General features: G+C 53.1%; 21 non-coding genes across 21 annotated transcripts; all 21 read left to right on the top strand.

Moving 5' to 3' along the window:
- Nucleotides 1-62: 62 nt before the first annotated feature.
- LOC128761402 (U1 spliceosomal RNA) lies at nucleotides 63-225 on the top strand. Its single transcript, XR_008415058.1, has one exon. It is a non-coding gene; the product is annotated as a U1 spliceosomal RNA (small nuclear RNA).
- A 169-nt stretch (nucleotides 226-394) lies between these two features.
- Nucleotides 395-585, top strand: LOC128761710 (U2 spliceosomal RNA). Its single transcript, XR_008415358.1, has one exon. It is a non-coding gene; the product is annotated as a U2 spliceosomal RNA (small nuclear RNA).
- A 192-nt stretch (nucleotides 586-777) lies between these two features.
- Nucleotides 778-940, top strand: LOC128761401 (U1 spliceosomal RNA). Its single transcript, XR_008415057.1, has one exon. It is a non-coding gene; the product is annotated as a U1 spliceosomal RNA (small nuclear RNA).
- Nucleotides 941-1,109: 169 nt separating this feature from the next.
- On the top strand, nucleotides 1,110-1,300 carry LOC128761709 (U2 spliceosomal RNA). The gene has a single exon (XR_008415357.1). It is a non-coding gene; the product is annotated as a U2 spliceosomal RNA (small nuclear RNA).
- Nucleotides 1,301-1,492: 192 nt separating this feature from the next.
- On the top strand, nucleotides 1,493-1,655 carry LOC128761399 (U1 spliceosomal RNA). The gene has a single exon (XR_008415056.1). It is a non-coding gene; the product is annotated as a U1 spliceosomal RNA (small nuclear RNA).
- Nucleotides 1,656-1,824: 169 nt separating this feature from the next.
- Nucleotides 1,825-2,015, top strand: LOC128761707 (U2 spliceosomal RNA). The gene has a single exon (XR_008415356.1). It is a non-coding gene; the product is annotated as a U2 spliceosomal RNA (small nuclear RNA).
- Nucleotides 2,016-2,207: 192 nt separating this feature from the next.
- LOC128761398 (U1 spliceosomal RNA) lies at nucleotides 2,208-2,370 on the top strand. The gene has a single exon (XR_008415055.1). It is a non-coding gene; the product is annotated as a U1 spliceosomal RNA (small nuclear RNA).
- Nucleotides 2,371-2,539: 169 nt separating this feature from the next.
- LOC128761706 (U2 spliceosomal RNA) lies at nucleotides 2,540-2,730 on the top strand. The gene has a single exon (XR_008415355.1). It is a non-coding gene; the product is annotated as a U2 spliceosomal RNA (small nuclear RNA).
- A 195-nt stretch (nucleotides 2,731-2,925) lies between these two features.
- Nucleotides 2,926-3,088, top strand: LOC128761397 (U1 spliceosomal RNA). Its single transcript, XR_008415054.1, has one exon. It is a non-coding gene; the product is annotated as a U1 spliceosomal RNA (small nuclear RNA).
- Nucleotides 3,089-3,257: 169 nt separating this feature from the next.
- LOC128761705 (U2 spliceosomal RNA) lies at nucleotides 3,258-3,448 on the top strand. The gene has a single exon (XR_008415354.1). It is a non-coding gene; the product is annotated as a U2 spliceosomal RNA (small nuclear RNA).
- Nucleotides 3,449-3,640: 192 nt separating this feature from the next.
- LOC128761396 (U1 spliceosomal RNA) lies at nucleotides 3,641-3,803 on the top strand. The gene has a single exon (XR_008415053.1). It is a non-coding gene; the product is annotated as a U1 spliceosomal RNA (small nuclear RNA).
- Nucleotides 3,804-3,972: 169 nt separating this feature from the next.
- Nucleotides 3,973-4,163, top strand: LOC128761704 (U2 spliceosomal RNA). Its single transcript, XR_008415353.1, has one exon. It is a non-coding gene; the product is annotated as a U2 spliceosomal RNA (small nuclear RNA).
- A 192-nt stretch (nucleotides 4,164-4,355) lies between these two features.
- LOC128761394 (U1 spliceosomal RNA) lies at nucleotides 4,356-4,518 on the top strand. Its single transcript, XR_008415051.1, has one exon. It is a non-coding gene; the product is annotated as a U1 spliceosomal RNA (small nuclear RNA).
- A 169-nt stretch (nucleotides 4,519-4,687) lies between these two features.
- LOC128761702 (U2 spliceosomal RNA) lies at nucleotides 4,688-4,878 on the top strand. The gene has a single exon (XR_008415351.1). It is a non-coding gene; the product is annotated as a U2 spliceosomal RNA (small nuclear RNA).
- Nucleotides 4,879-5,070: 192 nt separating this feature from the next.
- Nucleotides 5,071-5,233, top strand: LOC128761393 (U1 spliceosomal RNA). Its single transcript, XR_008415050.1, has one exon. It is a non-coding gene; the product is annotated as a U1 spliceosomal RNA (small nuclear RNA).
- A 169-nt stretch (nucleotides 5,234-5,402) lies between these two features.
- LOC128761701 (U2 spliceosomal RNA) lies at nucleotides 5,403-5,593 on the top strand. The gene has a single exon (XR_008415350.1). It is a non-coding gene; the product is annotated as a U2 spliceosomal RNA (small nuclear RNA).
- A 192-nt stretch (nucleotides 5,594-5,785) lies between these two features.
- Nucleotides 5,786-5,948, top strand: LOC128761392 (U1 spliceosomal RNA). The gene has a single exon (XR_008415049.1). It is a non-coding gene; the product is annotated as a U1 spliceosomal RNA (small nuclear RNA).
- A 169-nt stretch (nucleotides 5,949-6,117) lies between these two features.
- On the top strand, nucleotides 6,118-6,308 carry LOC128761700 (U2 spliceosomal RNA). The gene has a single exon (XR_008415349.1). It is a non-coding gene; the product is annotated as a U2 spliceosomal RNA (small nuclear RNA).
- A 192-nt stretch (nucleotides 6,309-6,500) lies between these two features.
- Nucleotides 6,501-6,663, top strand: LOC128761391 (U1 spliceosomal RNA). Its single transcript, XR_008415048.1, has one exon. It is a non-coding gene; the product is annotated as a U1 spliceosomal RNA (small nuclear RNA).
- Nucleotides 6,664-6,832: 169 nt separating this feature from the next.
- On the top strand, nucleotides 6,833-7,023 carry LOC128761699 (U2 spliceosomal RNA). Its single transcript, XR_008415348.1, has one exon. It is a non-coding gene; the product is annotated as a U2 spliceosomal RNA (small nuclear RNA).
- A 192-nt stretch (nucleotides 7,024-7,215) lies between these two features.
- Nucleotides 7,216-7,378, top strand: LOC128761390 (U1 spliceosomal RNA). The gene has a single exon (XR_008415047.1). It is a non-coding gene; the product is annotated as a U1 spliceosomal RNA (small nuclear RNA).
- Nucleotides 7,379-7,500: the final 122 nt, after the last annotated feature.

Raw genomic sequence — 7,500 nt, 5'->3', positions numbered from 1 at the left:
GGAGCCGTGAGTTACTCTGCCTGCGCCAGGGCAGACTAGTGTGTCGCGGAGCTGGGCAACTCATACTTACCTGGCAGGGGAGACACCATGATCAAGAAGGTGGTTCACCCAAGGCGAGGCTAGGCCATTGCACTCTGGGCCATGCTGACCTTTGCGAATTCCCCAAATGTGGGAATCTCGACTGCATAATTTCTGGTAGTGGGGACTGCGTTCGCGCTCTCCCTTGATATTCTGTCATAAGGCAAACCAATCAACCAATAAAAACCCAACTAAACACCCACTAAACAATCCCAGACTAAAGGGGGGGCACTCTGAGAGTCGACGAGCCGTGGCCTCCCTCAGTGACCCTTCTTGCCTTTTCCACCCCTAGTCTGGGCCCGGCCACTGTGGGGTTATCGCTTCTCGGCCTTTTGGCTAAGATCAAGTGTAGTATCTGTTCTTATCAGTTTAATATCTGATACGTCCCCTACCCGGGGACCATATATTAAATTGATTTTTGGAACAGGGAGAAGGACCAGGGGCTTGCTCCATCCTCTCTGCGCATCGACCTGGTATTGCATTACCTCCAGGAACGGTGCAAATCCTTAAGCTGGTACAAAATAAACACCTGTCGTCCTCCTCCTCCTCCTCCTCCTCCACCACCGCCGCCAAGTTCCCATTCGACTAACTCATTGGCCAGGAACCTGTCATCTCCACCAAGGTGCCAGTCGTCGGGGGAGCCGTGAGTTACTCTGCCTGCGCCAGGGCAGACTAGTGTGTCGCGGAGCTGGGCAACTCATACTTACCTGGCAGGGGAGACACCATGATCAAGAAGGTGGTTCACCCAAGGCGAGGCTAGGCCATTGCACTCTGGGCCATGCTGACCTTTGCGAATTCCCCAAATGTGGGAATCTCGACTGCATAATTTCTGGTAGTGGGGACTGCGTTCGCGCTCTCCCTTGATATTCTGTCATAAGGCAAACCAATCAACCAATAAAAACCCAACTAAACACCCACTAAACAATCCCAGACTAAAGGGGGGGCACTCTGAGAGTCGACGAGCCGTGGCCTCCCTCAGTGACCCTTCTTGCCTTTTCCACCCCTAGTCTGGGCCCGGCCACTGTGGGGTTATCGCTTCTCGGCCTTTTGGCTAAGATCAAGTGTAGTATCTGTTCTTATCAGTTTAATATCTGATACGTCCCCTACCCGGGGACCATATATTAAATTGATTTTTGGAACAGGGAGAAGGACCAGGGGCTTGCTCCATCCTCTCTGCGCATCGACCTGGTATTGCATTACCTCCAGGAACGGTGCAAATCCTTAAGCTGGTACAAAATAAACACCTGTCGTCCTCCTCCTCCTCCTCCTCCTCCACCACCGCCGCCAAGTTCCCATTCGACTAACTCATTGGCCAGGAACCTGTCATCTCCACCAAGGTGCCAGTCGTCGGGGGAGCCGTGAGTTACTCTGCCTGCGCCAGGGCAGACTAGTGTGTCGCGGAGCTGGGCAACTCATACTTACCTGGCAGGGGAGACACCATGATCAAGAAGGTGGTTCACCCAAGGCGAGGCTAGGCCATTGCACTCTGGGCCATGCTGACCTTTGCGAATTCCCCAAATGTGGGAATCTCGACTGCATAATTTCTGGTAGTGGGGACTGCGTTCGCGCTCTCCCTTGATATTCTGTCATAAGGCAAACCAATCAACCAATAAAAACCCAACTAAACACCCACTAAACAATCCCAGACTAAAGGGGGGGCACTCTGAGAGTCGACGAGCCGTGGCCTCCCTCAGTGACCCTTCTTGCCTTTTCCACCCCTAGTCTGGGCCCGGCCACTGTGGGGTTATCGCTTCTCGGCCTTTTGGCTAAGATCAAGTGTAGTATCTGTTCTTATCAGTTTAATATCTGATACGTCCCCTACCCGGGGACCATATATTAAATTGATTTTTGGAACAGGGAGAAGGACCAGGGGCTTGCTCCATCCTCTCTGCGCATCGACCTGGTATTGCATTACCTCCAGGAACGGTGCAAATCCTTAAGCTGGTACAAAATAAACACCTGTCGTCCTCCTCCTCCTCCTCCTCCTCCACCACCGCCGCCAAGTTCCCATTCGACTAACTCATTGGCCAGGAACCTGTCATCTCCACCAAGGTGCCAGTCGTCGGGGGAGCCGTGAGTTACTCTGCCTGCGCCAGGGCAGACTAGTGTGTCGCGGAGCTGGGCAACTCATACTTACCTGGCAGGGGAGACACCATGATCAAGAAGGTGGTTCACCCAAGGCGAGGCTAGGCCATTGCACTCTGGGCCATGCTGACCTTTGCGAATTCCCCAAATGTGGGAATCTCGACTGCATAATTTCTGGTAGTGGGGACTGCGTTCGCGCTCTCCCTTGATATTCTGTCATAAGGCAAACCAATCAACCAATAAAAACCCAACTAAACACCCACTAAACAATCCCAGACTAAAGGGGGGGCACTCTGAGAGTCGACGAGCCGTGGCCTCCCTCAGTGACCCTTCTTGCCTTTTCCACCCCTAGTCTGGGCCCGGCCACTGTGGGGTTATCGCTTCTCGGCCTTTTGGCTAAGATCAAGTGTAGTATCTGTTCTTATCAGTTTAATATCTGATACGTCCCCTACCCGGGGACCATATATTAAATTGATTTTTGGAACAGGGAGAAGGACCAGGGGCTTGCTCCATCCTCTCTGCGCATCGACCTGGTATTGCATTACCTCCAGGAACGGTGCAAATCCTTAAGCTGGTACAAAATAAACACCTGTCGTCCTCCTCCTCCTCCTCCTCCTCCACCACCGCCGCCGCCAAGTTCCCATTCGACTAACTCATTGGCCAGGAACCTGTCATCTCCACCAAGGTGCCAGTCGTCGGGGGAGCCGTGAGTTACTCTGCCTGCGCCAGGGCAGACTAGTGTGTCGCGGAGCTGGGCAACTCATACTTACCTGGCAGGGGAGACACCATGATCAAGAAGGTGGTTCACCCAAGGCGAGGCTAGGCCATTGCACTCTGGGCCATGCTGACCTTTGCGAATTCCCCAAATGTGGGAATCTCGACTGCATAATTTCTGGTAGTGGGGACTGCGTTCGCGCTCTCCCTTGATATTCTGTCATAAGGCAAACCAATCAACCAATAAAAACCCAACTAAACACCCACTAAACAATCCCAGACTAAAGGGGGGGCACTCTGAGAGTCGACGAGCCGTGGCCTCCCTCAGTGACCCTTCTTGCCTTTTCCACCCCTAGTCTGGGCCCGGCCACTGTGGGGTTATCGCTTCTCGGCCTTTTGGCTAAGATCAAGTGTAGTATCTGTTCTTATCAGTTTAATATCTGATACGTCCCCTACCCGGGGACCATATATTAAATTGATTTTTGGAACAGGGAGAAGGACCAGGGGCTTGCTCCATCCTCTCTGCGCATCGACCTGGTATTGCATTACCTCCAGGAACGGTGCAAATCCTTAAGCTGGTACAAAATAAACACCTGTCGTCCTCCTCCTCCTCCTCCTCCTCCACCACCGCCGCCAAGTTCCCATTCGACTAACTCATTGGCCAGGAACCTGTCATCTCCACCAAGGTGCCAGTCGTCGGGGGAGCCGTGAGTTACTCTGCCTGCGCCAGGGCAGACTAGTGTGTCGCGGAGCTGGGCAACTCATACTTACCTGGCAGGGGAGACACCATGATCAAGAAGGTGGTTCACCCAAGGCGAGGCTAGGCCATTGCACTCTGGGCCATGCTGACCTTTGCGAATTCCCCAAATGTGGGAATCTCGACTGCATAATTTCTGGTAGTGGGGACTGCGTTCGCGCTCTCCCTTGATATTCTGTCATAAGGCAAACCAATCAACCAATAAAAACCCAACTAAACACCCACTAAACAATCCCAGACTAAAGGGGGGGCACTCTGAGAGTCGACGAGCCGTGGCCTCCCTCAGTGACCCTTCTTGCCTTTTCCACCCCTAGTCTGGGCCCGGCCACTGTGGGGTTATCGCTTCTCGGCCTTTTGGCTAAGATCAAGTGTAGTATCTGTTCTTATCAGTTTAATATCTGATACGTCCCCTACCCGGGGACCATATATTAAATTGATTTTTGGAACAGGGAGAAGGACCAGGGGCTTGCTCCATCCTCTCTGCGCATCGACCTGGTATTGCATTACCTCCAGGAACGGTGCAAATCCTTAAGCTGGTACAAAATAAACACCTGTCGTCCTCCTCCTCCTCCTCCTCCTCCACCACCGCCGCCAAGTTCCCATTCGACTAACTCATTGGCCAGGAACCTGTCATCTCCACCAAGGTGCCAGTCGTCGGGGGAGCCGTGAGTTACTCTGCCTGCGCCAGGGCAGACTAGTGTGTCGCGGAGCTGGGCAACTCATACTTACCTGGCAGGGGAGACACCATGATCAAGAAGGTGGTTCACCCAAGGCGAGGCTAGGCCATTGCACTCTGGGCCATGCTGACCTTTGCGAATTCCCCAAATGTGGGAATCTCGACTGCATAATTTCTGGTAGTGGGGACTGCGTTCGCGCTCTCCCTTGATATTCTGTCATAAGGCAAACCAATCAACCAATAAAAACCCAACTAAACACCCACTAAACAATCCCAGACTAAAGGGGGGGCACTCTGAGAGTCGACGAGCCGTGGCCTCCCTCAGTGACCCTTCTTGCCTTTTCCACCCCTAGTCTGGGCCCGGCCACTGTGGGGTTATCGCTTCTCGGCCTTTTGGCTAAGATCAAGTGTAGTATCTGTTCTTATCAGTTTAATATCTGATACGTCCCCTACCCGGGGACCATATATTAAATTGATTTTTGGAACAGGGAGAAGGACCAGGGGCTTGCTCCATCCTCTCTGCGCATCGACCTGGTATTGCATTACCTCCAGGAACGGTGCAAATCCTTAAGCTGGTACAAAATAAACACCTGTCGTCCTCCTCCTCCTCCTCCTCCTCCACCACCGCCGCCAAGTTCCCATTCGACTAACTCATTGGCCAGGAACCTGTCATCTCCACCAAGGTGCCAGTCGTCGGGGGAGCCGTGAGTTACTCTGCCTGCGCCAGGGCAGACTAGTGTGTCGCGGAGCTGGGCAACTCATACTTACCTGGCAGGGGAGACACCATGATCAAGAAGGTGGTTCACCCAAGGCGAGGCTAGGCCATTGCACTCTGGGCCATGCTGACCTTTGCGAATTCCCCAAATGTGGGAATCTCGACTGCATAATTTCTGGTAGTGGGGACTGCGTTCGCGCTCTCCCTTGATATTCTGTCATAAGGCAAACCAATCAACCAATAAAAACCCAACTAAACACCCACTAAACAATCCCAGACTAAAGGGGGGGCACTCTGAGAGTCGACGAGCCGTGGCCTCCCTCAGTGACCCTTCTTGCCTTTTCCACCCCTAGTCTGGGCCCGGCCACTGTGGGGTTATCGCTTCTCGGCCTTTTGGCTAAGATCAAGTGTAGTATCTGTTCTTATCAGTTTAATATCTGATACGTCCCCTACCCGGGGACCATATATTAAATTGATTTTTGGAACAGGGAGAAGGACCAGGGGCTTGCTCCATCCTCTCTGCGCATCGACCTGGTATTGCATTACCTCCAGGAACGGTGCAAATCCTTAAGCTGGTACAAAATAAACACCTGTCGTCCTCCTCCTCCTCCTCCTCCTCCACCACCGCCGCCAAGTTCCCATTCGACTAACTCATTGGCCAGGAACCTGTCATCTCCACCAAGGTGCCAGTCGTCGGGGGAGCCGTGAGTTACTCTGCCTGCGCCAGGGCAGACTAGTGTGTCGCGGAGCTGGGCAACTCATACTTACCTGGCAGGGGAGACACCATGATCAAGAAGGTGGTTCACCCAAGGCGAGGCTAGGCCATTGCACTCTGGGCCATGCTGACCTTTGCGAATTCCCCAAATGTGGGAATCTCGACTGCATAATTTCTGGTAGTGGGGACTGCGTTCGCGCTCTCCCTTGATATTCTGTCATAAGGCAAACCAATCAACCAATAAAAACCCAACTAAACACCCACTAAACAATCCCAGACTAAAGGGGGGGCACTCTGAGAGTCGACGAGCCGTGGCCTCCCTCAGTGACCCTTCTTGCCTTTTCCACCCCTAGTCTGGGCCCGGCCACTGTGGGGTTATCGCTTCTCGGCCTTTTGGCTAAGATCAAGTGTAGTATCTGTTCTTATCAGTTTAATATCTGATACGTCCCCTACCCGGGGACCATATATTAAATTGATTTTTGGAACAGGGAGAAGGACCAGGGGCTTGCTCCATCCTCTCTGCGCATCGACCTGGTATTGCATTACCTCCAGGAACGGTGCAAATCCTTAAGCTGGTACAAAATAAACACCTGTCGTCCTCCTCCTCCTCCTCCTCCTCCACCACCGCCGCCAAGTTCCCATTCGACTAACTCATTGGCCAGGAACCTGTCATCTCCACCAAGGTGCCAGTCGTCGGGGGAGCCGTGAGTTACTCTGCCTGCGCCAGGGCAGACTAGTGTGTCGCGGAGCTGGGCAACTCATACTTACCTGGCAGGGGAGACACCATGATCAAGAAGGTGGTTCACCCAAGGCGAGGCTAGGCCATTGCACTCTGGGCCATGCTGACCTTTGCGAATTCCCCAAATGTGGGAATCTCGACTGCATAATTTCTGGTAGTGGGGACTGCGTTCGCGCTCTCCCTTGATATTATGTCATAAGGCAAACCAATCAACCAATAAAAACCCAACTAAACACCCACTAAACAATCCCAGACTAAAGGGGGGGCACTCTGAGAGTCGACGAGCCGTGGCCTCCCTCAGTGACCCTTCTTGCCTTTTCCACCCCTAGTCTGGGCCCGGCCACTGTGGGGTTATCGCTTCTCGGCCTTTTGGCTAAGATCAAGTGTAGTATCTGTTCTTATCAGTTTAATATCTGATACGTCCCCTACCCGGGGACCATATATTAAATTGATTTTTGGAACAGGGAGAAGGACCAGGGGCTTGCTCCATCCTCTCTGCGCATCGACCTGGTATTGCATTACCTCCAGGAACGGTGCAAATCCTTAAGCTGGTACAAAATAAACACCTGTCGTCCTCCTCCTCCTCCTCCTCCTCCACCACCGCCGCCAAGTTCCCATTCGACTAACTCATTGGCCAGGAACCTGTCATCTCCACCAAGGTGCCAGTCGTCGGGGGAGCCGTGAGTTACTCTGCCTGCGCCAGGGCAGACTAGTGTGTCGCGGAGCTGGGCAACTCATACTTACCTGGCAGGGGAGACACCATGATCAAGAAGGTGGTTCACCCAAGGCGAGGCTAGGCCATTGCACTCTGGGCCATGCTGACCTTTGCGAATTCCCCAAATGTGGGAATCTCGACTGCATAATTTCTGGTAGTGGGGACTGCGTTCGCGCTCTCCCTTGATATTCTGTCATAAGGCAAACCAATCAACCAATAAAAACCCAACTAAACACCCACTAAACAATCCCAGACTAAAGGGGGGGCACTCTGAGAGTCGACGAGCCGTGGCCTCCCTCAGTGACC

The sequence above is a fragment of the Synchiropus splendidus genome, chromosome 6 (assembly GCF_027744825.2).
Source record: "Synchiropus splendidus isolate RoL2022-P1 chromosome 6, RoL_Sspl_1.0, whole genome shotgun sequence".
In the NCBI taxonomy this organism is placed as follows: Eukaryota; Metazoa; Chordata; class Actinopteri; order Syngnathiformes; family Callionymidae; genus Synchiropus; species Synchiropus splendidus.
The sequence above is the reverse complement of the archived record's forward strand: the minus strand, read 5'-3'. Positions and strand labels throughout refer to the sequence as shown.